This window comes from Candoia aspera, chromosome 2, assembly GCF_035149785.1.
Source record: "Candoia aspera isolate rCanAsp1 chromosome 2, rCanAsp1.hap2, whole genome shotgun sequence".
Classification (NCBI taxonomy): Eukaryota; Metazoa; Chordata; class Lepidosauria; order Squamata; family Boidae; genus Candoia; species Candoia aspera.
Genome location: NC_086154.1, coordinates 131,753,732 through 131,766,337, shown reverse-complemented (window position 1 = coordinate 131,766,337; position 12,606 = coordinate 131,753,732).

Genomic DNA, 12,606 nt, shown 5'->3' with positions numbered 1-12,606 from the left:
ACATGAGATGCAGCAAGAGGTTTCAACTGGGTCTCCCAATATATGGTATTAAAACAAAAACAAAAGTTTAAAGCAATATGACTCCCATTTTGATCAGACCAGCAGCACAGGAGAGCAGTAGATGACTCTAGCCAGTTTTTTTCAATTACTGTTTGCTGTACAGATGTAATTAATCCCTCACACATGTGTTTGCATTTAGCTTGATGGTTAATAGCAGCCTCTTGTAGATGGTTACATGTGGAAGGAAAAGATAAACACTGGAAGATCTGATTATAGAGCTATTCCCTTCTTTGCAGGTTGTCCCTAAATGTACACAATTTATCAATATAACCAGAATTACCTTGGTAATACATTATATAGTCCATTCACATATATTCTTTTTTCCTCCCCACCAAATTCATACTTTTTTGGTAATGATGTGATGAGAAGAGAGCCTATGTGAGCTTTGTTATAGGTGCTATCTATAGACAAAATCCATATTTTTTCCAATATGAGTTTTCCTTATGGACTATGATTCCAAATATGCAGTAAATTTTTTGCTTATTATCACTGGATTGTCAAGAAATATGCCATAGACTAACACTTGGTAGAGCAGCCATAAAGGCCTTGGAAAAGATAGTCAAATATTGTAATGTGTCTATACTTACAAGGATCGGAATTGTGCAAGCCATAATATTCCCTGTGACACTCCATGGAAGCAAAAGTTGGATTTCGAAGAAGCAGGTTAGGAAGAGTATTGATGCTTTTGAACTTTGATATTGGAGAAGACTCCTGAGAATACCACGGACAGCCAAGAAAACAAACAGATTATTGAACAAATCAACCCAGGGTTCTCACTTGAGGCACAAATGATGAGGCTCAAATTATCCTATTATGGACACATTATGCAAAGACTTAGCTCTCTGGAGAAGCCTCTAATGCTGGGAAAGGTGAAAGGAAACAGAAGAAGAGAACAACCAACAGCAAGGTGGATCGGCTCAGTTACAGTAGCGATGGGTGCATGTTTGGAGGACCTGAAAGACTAGGTTAGGGACAGATTGCCATGGAGAAAATCTGTGGTCGTTAAGAGTAGACAACAACTTGATGGCACATAATCAATCAATCAATCATCAGTGTGTGTGACACAATACAGAAGAAAGGGGGACAGCTTCCTAACTTAAGAAATGTACAGTCTAACATGAGAGTCATGAAGTTATGAAGAAAAAGGAAGAAAAGACAAGGCAAAGCCCAGGATAAAAAGAGGTGGAATATTTACTTGTTCTCATTTTGCATCCATAGCATTAGTCCAGCCAAGGCTGATAACTAGAGAGAAAAATACCTTTTGAAGAAGGACTCATAGTAAGTAAGTGAAGTAACAGCATGGTAATTTTCTGGGAAATGATTTCACGCTTCAGGAACAGCAAGGAAAATAGGGCGGAAGATGGGTCACTTCTCCTGTACAACCTTACAGCAGAACAAGCCTACCCCTTTTGCCCATCACTCATGACTTACCGTGTGTGTGTTGCTACTCATACCCCTAAGGTCATCCTCAGAGGACCTGGTGTGGGTACTTTCCCTGCTGAGGCACAGTGTGTGGCGGCTATCCAGGAGTGGGCCTTTTCAGTGGTAGCTCCCTGATTTGGAATGTCTTCTCCAGGATGGTAGGCTGGCTCCATATTTATTATTTTTCTGGCACCAGGCAAAGACCTTTGCAAGGTTTGAAATTTTTAAAATAGGCAGCAGTATACTTTTTAAACAAATACAACAGTTAGATGAGAGGTAGGAGATGAGAGCAATTAAAATGGACTTTCTTGTGAAAATATTTACTAAACATGTCTGGGCTGCAGTTATAATCATGATGTAATTCTCATTGCCAGAAGATAAATTGTGTTCAGTGAATCACTGGGCACAATTTAACAAGGAGCTATTGAACTTCAGTTCTTTAAAAGCAACGGGATTAATTGGGCTGAACTTGGTCTTGGAGGATGGAAAGTCTGTGTGATATTGAATGTTGTTCTCACCCAACTATAACTTGGAAGGCCATGCCGTTTCAAGACAAAGGCTTTTCTGGTGTGGAAAAGCTTCCTCTCCTGTGATTTCACAGACACTGCTGCTTTTTCAGGTCCACAAGAAAGCCTTAGAGATGACACAAAAAATGGAGCTGAGTTTGCATTTGCATGAGGTCTACAGCTGTTCTTTCAAATCATTTTCAAAGAATGCACAGCTCTAATGTGTGTGTGTGTGTGTGCACATGTTTGTGTGTAGGTGTATACGTACCCATATATATTGCACCATATTATACCATCTAAGAGATGCCAATGTGATCACTGCTGGGCAGGTGGGAAATATAAAGGAGCCATGGACTGACCCAGCTTTAGTTGGCAGCTGGCCTAGACACTAATTACTCATGTGTCAGCTTTGGCTCTATATGTGAGTACAACCATGGATCATGTTGATCAGTAGTCACCCAGGGCAACCGGTCTGCACAATTTTCAGGCATAAAGCTCAACTGCTGATGATGTCATGGACACATCAATGTACAGGCAGTCCTCATTTAGCGACCACAATTGGGACTGGCAACTTGGTTGTTAAGCAGGGAAGAAACAGCCCTGAATCTTGCTCCCTTTTCTCCTCTCCAGCCTCAATTGCCAGAGCCTGGTGGTGGTTGGACCCCTGCGCTGTCTCACCATTGGGAGGCCCTGTTTGAGAGGTTTTTCCCTGGAGCCCAGAGGTTTCTCTTTATGCCCCAGTTGCTGGAGATTACATGCCAAGAAATTCATTCATGCCATCTTCTTCCTAGGGCACAGTCTCCTAGATATAGGGAATCTATTGACCCACATAGTCGATTTAATCCTCTTCTTTACTTCAGGTGATCTCCCCTCCAGCTTTGTGCCTTCAAGTCAGTGCTGACTCCTGGTGACTGCCTGGACAAGTCCCTGCAGTTTTCTTGGCAACGTTTTCGGAAGTGGTTTGCCCTTGCCTGCCTCCTAGGGCTGAGAGAGAAGGACTGGCCCAAAGTCACCAGCTGGCTTCATGCCTAGGGCAGGACTAGAACTCGTGATCTCCCAGTTTCTAGCCTGGTGCTTTAACCACTATACCACACTGGCTATCCCCCTCCTGCTTATCTGTCTGCAAAGAGGGCAATTTTACAACTAGAGAAGTGGGCTTAACATTGAGTTTCTCTGCATGCTGTTCCTTTTCCCATGCTTCTCCTTTAGTTCTACTGCCATCCAGTTGGCTCATTAAACACTGTCATGGGGGGGTTTCAATCACAGAAGGGGAATGCTGCAACTTTTCTTTGTAGGGAGAGTCAAGCCATCTATCCTGGTAACAAACCAAATGGGCCATTTGTACACACTGTAAGAAAAGACGGTAGTGTTTCGCTGAGGAAGCAAACAGATACTTATGAAAATAATGATAGATGCTCTTAACAGCACCATGAAAATATTTAGCATGGCTACCACCCCTAGTAGATTAATCTCTTTTTAAGTTTTGAATTGATGGGGAAGAAGCATCCCAGTTAAGCAACTACTAGATTTTTGGAAAATTGTCAATATATTAATAAAAGTGCTTACATTTTTGGTAGCTGCCACCATAATTTTCCTTCCGAGTAGGCATCATGTTAAGAAATACTCATCCCCCACCAAACCAAATATTTGCTGTTTGAGTTTGGTTTCATTCTATCTGAATTCAAGCAGCAGGTGCTGCTTGGGTGTGGGGTGGGGTATGCTAGCAATAGCTAATTGCTGGCCATCTTCTGCTCTGTTGAAGGACAGAGCACCATATGCCTTCTGGTGTGCTCTGGGCATCCTAAAGTAGCCTACCGCTTTCAGTATAGTAGGGGGCACTACTCCAGTGCCTGAGTTGAAGCAAGAGTCCATTTCCAATCCAGTCATTTTCTGTACCTGGAGAGATAAGGGGTATTATCTAATCATTTGCCTTAGACAGCTTTGGTTGATCTGATATCAGCACAAAACAGTACCTTTTCTTAACATGATGCCTACTCTGAAAGAAAAATGGAGTTTGCTCAGATCACCCAGGCTTAGGCTGACCATACGTCCCGTTTTGAACAGGACAGTCCCGTTTTTTTAACATTTCCAGACCGTCCCGTCGTTTTAATATAAATGTCCATTTTGTCCCATTTTCTTAAAAACCTTACTTAAAAATTTGAAAGTTCCCACGAACCTGACTGAATGCAGTCTGACTTTGAGTGGAAGGAGGGGGAGCTCAGCAGAAACAGTGGGGGAAAAGCTGCAGAGCTCAACCCAGCGGGAAACCTAAAAAGAAAAAAAACAGGATCAGCTGATAGGCTGTGATCAACGGGCGAGCCAATTGGCTCCTGCCTTGAAACAGTGGGAAGAAAAGAATGTAAAAGCACAGCCAGAGAGGAATGGCTTGTCAGGGACAACCATTCGCTAGACTCTTCAGCCCAGCCTTGCCTCTCGCAAATGAAGGAATCCGAAGATTCCCAGCCCGAGAAAACCAGAGAAGTTCCTGCCTGCCGATCCAGCCGGTTGCCCAGCCCTGCCCTGTTTTGCCATCCCAATGTCCCGTTTTTAACCTCGTCCTGTTTTGCCATCCCAATGTCCCATTTTTGTCTCAAGGAAATATGGTCAGCCTACTCAGGCTAAGAGAATGGGGGGGGGGGGGGATGAGGAAAGGAATTCCAGAGGAATCCTCTGAATAGTGAGGTGGCTTCATCTTCAAACTTCTTGGGAAGGACTTTCAGAGCTGGGATAATTTCAACTTCTGGGCTATAATTTTCTTGCTCTTACTACATCCATGAGGAGGAAGATAAAATAAATTGGGCCAAGAGGTAGTCCATGTAGCAGGGAATCTCTAGTAGAATCCTCGCTGGGCCAGGGCAACAACACCATTCCCCAAATCTCAGTCAATATGGCTGTTGGCCACGCTGGCAGGTCACAGTGGAAATTGTAGCTAAGAACATCCAAAAGTTCATGCTATTTGGGGATGATGGGAGCAGCAGTCCAATGTCACTCTAGAAGGCACTTGGTTGGAGAAGGCTGCATGCATGTGCCTGTGTGTGTGTCTGTGTGTCGGTTTGTCTAGGCCAATTCTGGCATACCTGGAGACCGTCTTATTCTTTCTGCAGGTAAGACCCTGGGCTGATGATGCAACATTCTGCCTTAGTAACATTACTGTTCAAAATGCTACCACTGCCTGAAATGCCTTGAGAGCTGAGAGAGAAGGGTGGTAATTCAGTTTAAATTTGGAAAACAGTTATATCCTCACATAGATAAATAGGACAATAAAAAAGCTTTGTAATTTGTAACCTGATCTCCTGAAGTTTCACATATGTCTCCTGATCATCCCTCATTGCTGCTTGCCTTTCTTCACTTGCACGGATCCCCTCCCCACTCCCACGCTACCAATTCCTACCTTAACTTTAAGACCAGTAACTTCCTTCTTACTTCCTAATGTTTTTCTTCTTCCTGTTGCAATCAAAATTCAGAGAATTTAGGCAATTAGTTTGCCAGGCAGCTAATAAAAATAAAATCGAAACATGAAAGGGGAGGAACAATTTATTTAAAGATGGAGGGGGGAAGGCAATTAATTTTAAAAGTAGAGCTGGCTTGTAGGAGGAAGTCAGTGCAGGTTAAAGATGGATGGGGGAGAATCGTTCATTATAAAGGTAGATTTTAAAGGCATGAGAGTGTATGCAACATATGAAATGTACAGGCATTTGGGGGCAACATATATATGTTGCATGCAATGACCCTCCTTACCACTCTGATTGTGCCCACTTTTCAAGGGAATAGCCATCTTGTTCAAACCATGGTCGGTGCCTTTGAAAGGACACTAAGTTTGCATACTTCCTGTTCTAATCACTTTCAGAAATTGTTTGTTAACTGCTTTTCACCTGTTGGAAGGAAATCTTACCAAGGGTTCATCCACAGCCCGGAATGAAGAAACGCAGGCAATTGCTTGAGCAGAGGTAATTATTTTATTGCCCAAGAGCATGTATAAAGTATGCCGGTTGGAAGGGGGCCATGTGTGTATTTCCCCACCAGCCCCTTATACAGGAGAGCTTGGCTGTTGCTATGCAAAGGTGTTCCCACCCCCTAGGAACTTGAGAGAAGTGTAGTTTACCAGAGTTCAGAGAGGAGGCGCTCTGTGGTCAGGCCCCCTGCAGTTTGTGTTTCCTGTCCTGATGATCTGGGTTCCCTGCGGACCTGTGGCTTTGTCTACTAGCCTGGAATGTTCACCTTGGAAGGAATCTTTTGTGATTGGACTGTGGAGATCTGGTTGGCTGTTCACCTGAATGGGCTCTGCTAAATTCTGTGAATGGGCAACCTTTTGTGTTCCAAGGTTTCTGATTAAATTGGAAGGGAATCCGTTGTTTAAACAGTTGGGCTTCCTTCTACATTTTAATCTCCGGCATCCTCTTTTGGAACCCAGTCTTTTATTTATTTATTTATTATTTAAATTTATATCACCGCCCATCTCCCCACAACAGGGGACTCTGGGCGGTTTACAATAAAATTTTGTACTTTTTAACCTTTTACCTTGCTGAAGGGGAAGGCAATATTGCAGGAAGACAGTGTTCTATGGGGAGAAAATGGCAGCTTGCCAAGGAAAGTATAGAAGGCGGGTGCATTTGTTTGAAACCTTCCAACACACCTCTTAGGAACCTTTGGATCGACATGTTTTACAGCACTGGGTGAGTTTCCTTCAATCCTTAGGGAAAGAAGTTTTAAATACAAGGTTTTTTTTCTGGAATAAACAGCAAAAGGTTAATTAAAAGTTTGATTTTAGAAAGTTACAAATGGATTAAGGCCCAAATAAATTTGAAATAAGATTTTGGAATAAATTATAAAGAAACTTTCTCATGGGAATATGCATTTGTTTTGAATTCTTAAAAAAAACAGAATAAGTTATGACTCTAAAAATTGGACACTAGACCGATTTTTAGACAATTAAAGAATACTAGACAATTAAAGAATAGTCAAACTCGACTTACTAATACAGATTGAAACAAAATATTTTAACATTGGGTATATTGAAGGATATTTTGAACAATGGACCCAGAAGTTAATTGTAAGAGTGTCTGCCTCTAAAGATTGACTGTGTTTAAAAGATGCTATGGAAGAGGAACAAATATTACCTGATATGATTGAGGCTGATTTGAAAGTGGATTTAAAAATGACAGGCTACAAGAATGACACGGAAAAAGATGTTACACTGGACATATAAAAGAAACTGGCTAATGTCTTAATAATTAAAAAGGATATTCAAATAACAAACCAAGAGAGTGACCTGGATAATTTTCCTCTATAGGATTTACAAAAGAGACTTGTTAAAGCTTTCAAGAATTTTCTGAGAAGGGACAAAGAAAAAATGAAAAGACATCAACCTCTAAGACATTATTTGAAGGGAATAAAGATCAAGATTGTTAGAAGTAAAAGGAAGGAATATAAAGTTGGTTTATTTGATCAAGGTTCAAATAGATATATTGTTATCTCTGGTAACCCTTAATGGACTTTTGCTGACATCAGGACTGAGACGATGAGGTTTTATGAATTCGTTTATAGATAAGAGATGGGATATGGGAAGAAGAGATCATTTGTTGTATTTTAAGAGAAGGTGATAAGTTACTAAAATCGTTTTTACTTGTGATGAAGAGGGAAGTCACTTCTTTGTATATTTCTGTTCTTTTTTTTTTATTATATTCTTATTTTTCTTTCTTTTCTTTTTTCTATTTTTTTTCTTTTCTGTACCTTCTATTTTTTCTTTTTATTCTTTTCTTTTTTTTAGTTTGTATTAGTTTTTGTTGTAAATCAGCCTTTCTCAACTGTTTGACCCTGGAGGAACCCTTGAAATATTTTTCAGGCCTCAGGGAACCCCTGCACATTCAGGCTCAAATATAGGCCAGAAGTTACAACATTATTATATTAGTTTCATGTTTAGGCCTGTATAGATGCATTAACAGTGTTCTTAAACTAAAAATAAAGAATGAAACTTACCTCTTTAAAGTGAAGTTGCCTGAATTTGAAATAATTTTTAAAATAAATTGTGATGATCTCCCAGGGAACTCCTAGTGATCTCTCATGAGACCCTAGGGTTCCACGGAACCCTGGTTGAGGAACCCTGTTCTAAATTGTAATCTTTAATAAAATTACTAAAAAAAAAAAAGACTCAATAAGTGCTGAAGGTGAAACGATAGATGACAAATTCAGTTTTGTTCCAGGCCATCGCCCAGGCCAAACCCCACAACTATAATCAATATAAGCTTTTAAATTTTGTTTTATTTATTTAACACTAAAGCAGTAAGCAATATAAGGTTAAATTAATTAATTGTTTACTTATAACTAGGGCAATAGAACAAAATACAAGCTTTCAACCCTTGTTAATGCATTTTTTAATAAACTTGTTATAAGGGGAAAAATGCAAATAAAAAACTTATTGATAATGAAAGTTGAGTGTAGCAGTGAAGGATTTAAGGGCAGGATAGCTAGGGGAAAAAAACTCTGTGGTGCCCCCCTTCCCTTGGTGCCTTAAGCAGTCTTATTTTGCTTAATGGCTTATCTAGGGCTGCTCCGCCCCCAAGTTCCAAACCCACAGCCCTCAGCTGCTTTAAAGCAAACACATACACTGAGACCCAGGCAGCTGGCGAGATCCAGCAATGAATTTTCCCTATGATGCTAGTTTGGCCTTTCTGAAAATGTATGGCCCTTGGGACAGACTGTATTGAGGTGTATTGTATGTTTATGCCAGTAGGAGGAGATAAGCTTCACTGCACTGCAAAGAATATTGAGCCTTGAGGGGAAAATGGAGATTGTAATAGAGATAACAATGATAATAAACCACTGTAATGTGAAGAGGGCCCATAATACAGTAAAATAAATGCTAATGATTCGTAAGAACTCCCTTGTAGTAATTGGGTGAGCTTTCCTCCAGACATATTGGGTTTGAAATGGGGAATTATTGGAATCCAACGCATTTGGAGGATGCTAAACGATTCCAGACAAATTTATTTCAGCTCTCCCACCTTTTTAAAGGCTTCAGGATCCAGTTTTATTTTTCTCAGGTGTTGACAGTATATGTTGATATTCTTTAGTGGCACAAGGAATTGGATCAAAGCAGGCTACCTTGTTTTTAGTTTGGACCTTAAATGAGAATTCCCATCTGCAATGTGAAGATAGCGTGCAGAGACTTGCAGAGAAATATGGCACATGTGTATTCAGGGCTGGTCCAACTATTAGACAGAGTGAACCACTGAAGGCAACAAAGTTTGTGGCAGATGCACCCAACCAGATTCTTCCTCCTGAGCTCCCCATGTGCTTCCTCTTTGGGAGCTACATTGCCTGTCTGAGCTCCCAGAATTAGCCAGATGCTCACGTTTGTTGGAGGAAGCCATCCCATCAACCATAAGCCTAGCAACTTTTGCAAGTGGACTAGAGAAAAGCTGTCGTTGCATCCTTTAGTTTAGGTGGCAAAAGGACTTGGACCGGCTGTAGCTTGTTTCTAGTTATGGCCTATTATACTCAGCGACATTTACTACCATTTCTCTGTGAGCAGGATTGCACTGTGGTTCAAATCTCCACGTGGTCAAACACCTACTAATGAACAGGTACAACTTATCCTAGCCTACGTCACAAGATTATTGTGAAGAAACAAATGGAATAAATCTATGTATGTTGTAGTACCTTGAAAGGACAAATGAGTTACAATTTAGCCTCTATCATCTATGTGTCATCTATCTATCCTGGAGCAAAGGTGTTATGCAGCTGACCTTTTGATGGCTCCTCATTCAGATGCTGACGGCTAGGCTTTTATAAATTTCCAAAGGATGGGGCATGCAAGCAGATGGATATATGTTGGATGGATGGATACATAGATCTCTGCCTGACACATCACCAGTAGTGGATGCAGATTACCATTAGGGCTTTCTCTATGATCTTCACAATCTCTTATGAGTCAGGTCTGAATTTACTGTATACTGCCTGGAACAAGGGAATATATAAAGGCCTGTGGAGTCCCTTCTGCTGGCTCCAAGGTCTGTCGGGCTGAACATCAGTTACTGCATTCAACTGCCTTTCTTGCATTCACGAAGCAGGAACTGTGCTCAGGGCTTTGACCCAGGCATTCTTGGCTGAATTCATTGGCACAAAACTCTTGGGTTTTTTTGGCCCAGGCTCAACTCTGGCCTGGCCTTGGCTTTCCCCTCCTTCCAGTAGATTTCACTAGCCTTTACTTAGCCATCACACCATGGTTCAGGCAGTGAAACCTACCAGTGCTGGCCATTTCAACCCTACAATGAATATGGCCTGCTTCTCAGGTTCCCCTACCTCCCCCTGGTGAGAAAAAGAGATGTCTCTTCCACATCCTTGCCCAACTCATGGGAGCTGTGGTGGGAGATGCTCGTCACTATGACTTCACTCCCCAGAGGTCCATGGCGGCCAGTGGTTTTATTTATTTATACATACATACAATTTATAGGCCACCCAACTCCCAATGACTCAAGAGTGGTTTACAATTAAAAAGTTAAAAAAATACAAAAGAAAAAATCCAGGAGCAGCCCAAAGACAACATATAACTAAAACCACCACCACCACTACCACCATCTCACCATCTAGCAGGGCTCAGCCTTTACCCTGCCCCAAAGCTTGGGAGAATAGTCATGGGGCATTATCAACGGGATAAGTGCCAACTTGGTGGTTTATGTAGATGGGAGGAAACTGCAGGGTGGGTAGGAAAATGAAAAGCACAGTGGCTGGCAGCTAGGCAGATCCTAGTGACAGCAAAATATGTGCAAACTACAATCTTGCAAAAAGGACCTTGGTTCAGATCTCACTTCTAAACAGCTGGCCTTCGGCACTCCATGATTTTTCCCAGCTTCTTATTTGCCCTGTGGGATGGAGATGATAACTGCAGATGTTTGGGCTGATGAATTTGGAAGCATGAACTAAATATTTGGATGATTGGAGGTGGGGGGGAAATCTTCTCAGAGGTGGACACTCATTTTTGTCATTCTCTCTCCCAAATGCTGTCTCAGTGCCAGGTAAAAATATTTTCATTTTCCTGGACTTTTTAATGTGTTTTAATTTATGATTTTTTAATGAGGCATTATATTTAGTTTTATTATTTTAACCTATGGTTTACAATAATAACTGGCAGTTATTAAGAAAGGGAAAATAGAATTCTTTATAGCTATATAGGTATAGATACATTCATCATGTATCTATTTTTATTTATTTGTTTTTAAGCCAACTGTAACTTGTGGCTAGAATCCTCCTATGTACTATGCCTAGGCCAAAAGAGAATCATAGGGCCAAATGCCCTTCTCTCTCTTGCTGCCTCCTTCATCTGTAATTTAAAAATGTGGAAAAAAAATAGTTGAAGATTGTTTTTGTGAGACTGGTCACAAAGAAAGGCATTTAGGCATTGTGCCCACTTAGTGATCTAATGATACCCGTTGTGGTGTAGTGGTGAAGGGGTGGGATTGGCACTGGGGAGATCCAGATTCAGACCCATCATCAGCCATGGAAGCTCCCTGCGTGAGTTTGGGTCAGATGCTGTCTCTTAGACCAACCTACCACACAGAGCAGTGGTTACGGGGGGAAATGGAAAAGGAGATGCTCCCTATCGCAGCTATTTCTCCTGGAGAAAGGCCCAGAGAGAAATTTAAACAATAAATAAATAATCTGGAGTCCACCTGCCCTTTGTACCCATTTTGGCTGGCCCAGTAATTACTATCAGCCTTGTAAATAGGAGTTCACACCTGTGCTCTTTGCAACCATATCTATGTTGGTCTACAGTTGTAGCAAAACATAGATAGGTTCATGCCAAGAGTATTGTGGCACTTTCAAGACTAGCAATTTCATCAAATGCATGGCGTATTATATGCCTTTTTTGCAGATCAAATTCCATGCATCTGATCAAGCAGACTATTATCCACCAAAGCTTGTGCCATGATAAACTGGTTCATGCTGAAGGGGCTGCAGGTCTCCTGGTTACCTTGACTGTGTCCTTGTCCTCTGTAGTCCTTTGGATTTCAGAAATCTCTGGACAGGAGAAATTTGCTGGATGTGTTGGCAGTACTGAATCTTCTCCCCCTCTCTTTCTAACACTTCTACAATTGTTATCTAAAATAAGAGAAGTGATTTTCTTCTACAGATTTTGGAGGACATTTTGTGATTTGATAGGTTAGGGCTCTGGATATTGCTGGGAAGTCATGTTCACAGGGGAGAGAGCTGTATTTTTTATTTATGGTGGCAGTTTTGCAGAGATGTTTTTTTCCAGTTATAACAGTAGAAAAGGGTAGCTTCATTGAATGCTACTGTCAGTCTGTGAGAGGGAAAGGGAACATATATATTTGAACACCTGAATCTGGGGAAGATCTGAAGTGAGGAGCACAGTAAATGATCTAAATTTCCAGTCTGAAAGGCAACTGGTCTCTTATCACACACACACACCCACATTATCCTTTGGGTTGTGATAACTGATTGATGAATATGAAACATTCAATGTAGTGTCAGTGATTCCAGGGCTGCACTGTTGCATTAAAAGCAGGCTTCTGTTTGGAGACAATGGCAGACATCTCTAACTGGATGTCTTCTTGATACATTCTGAACAACACTTCCTGCATCTCCAATCCAATATGGT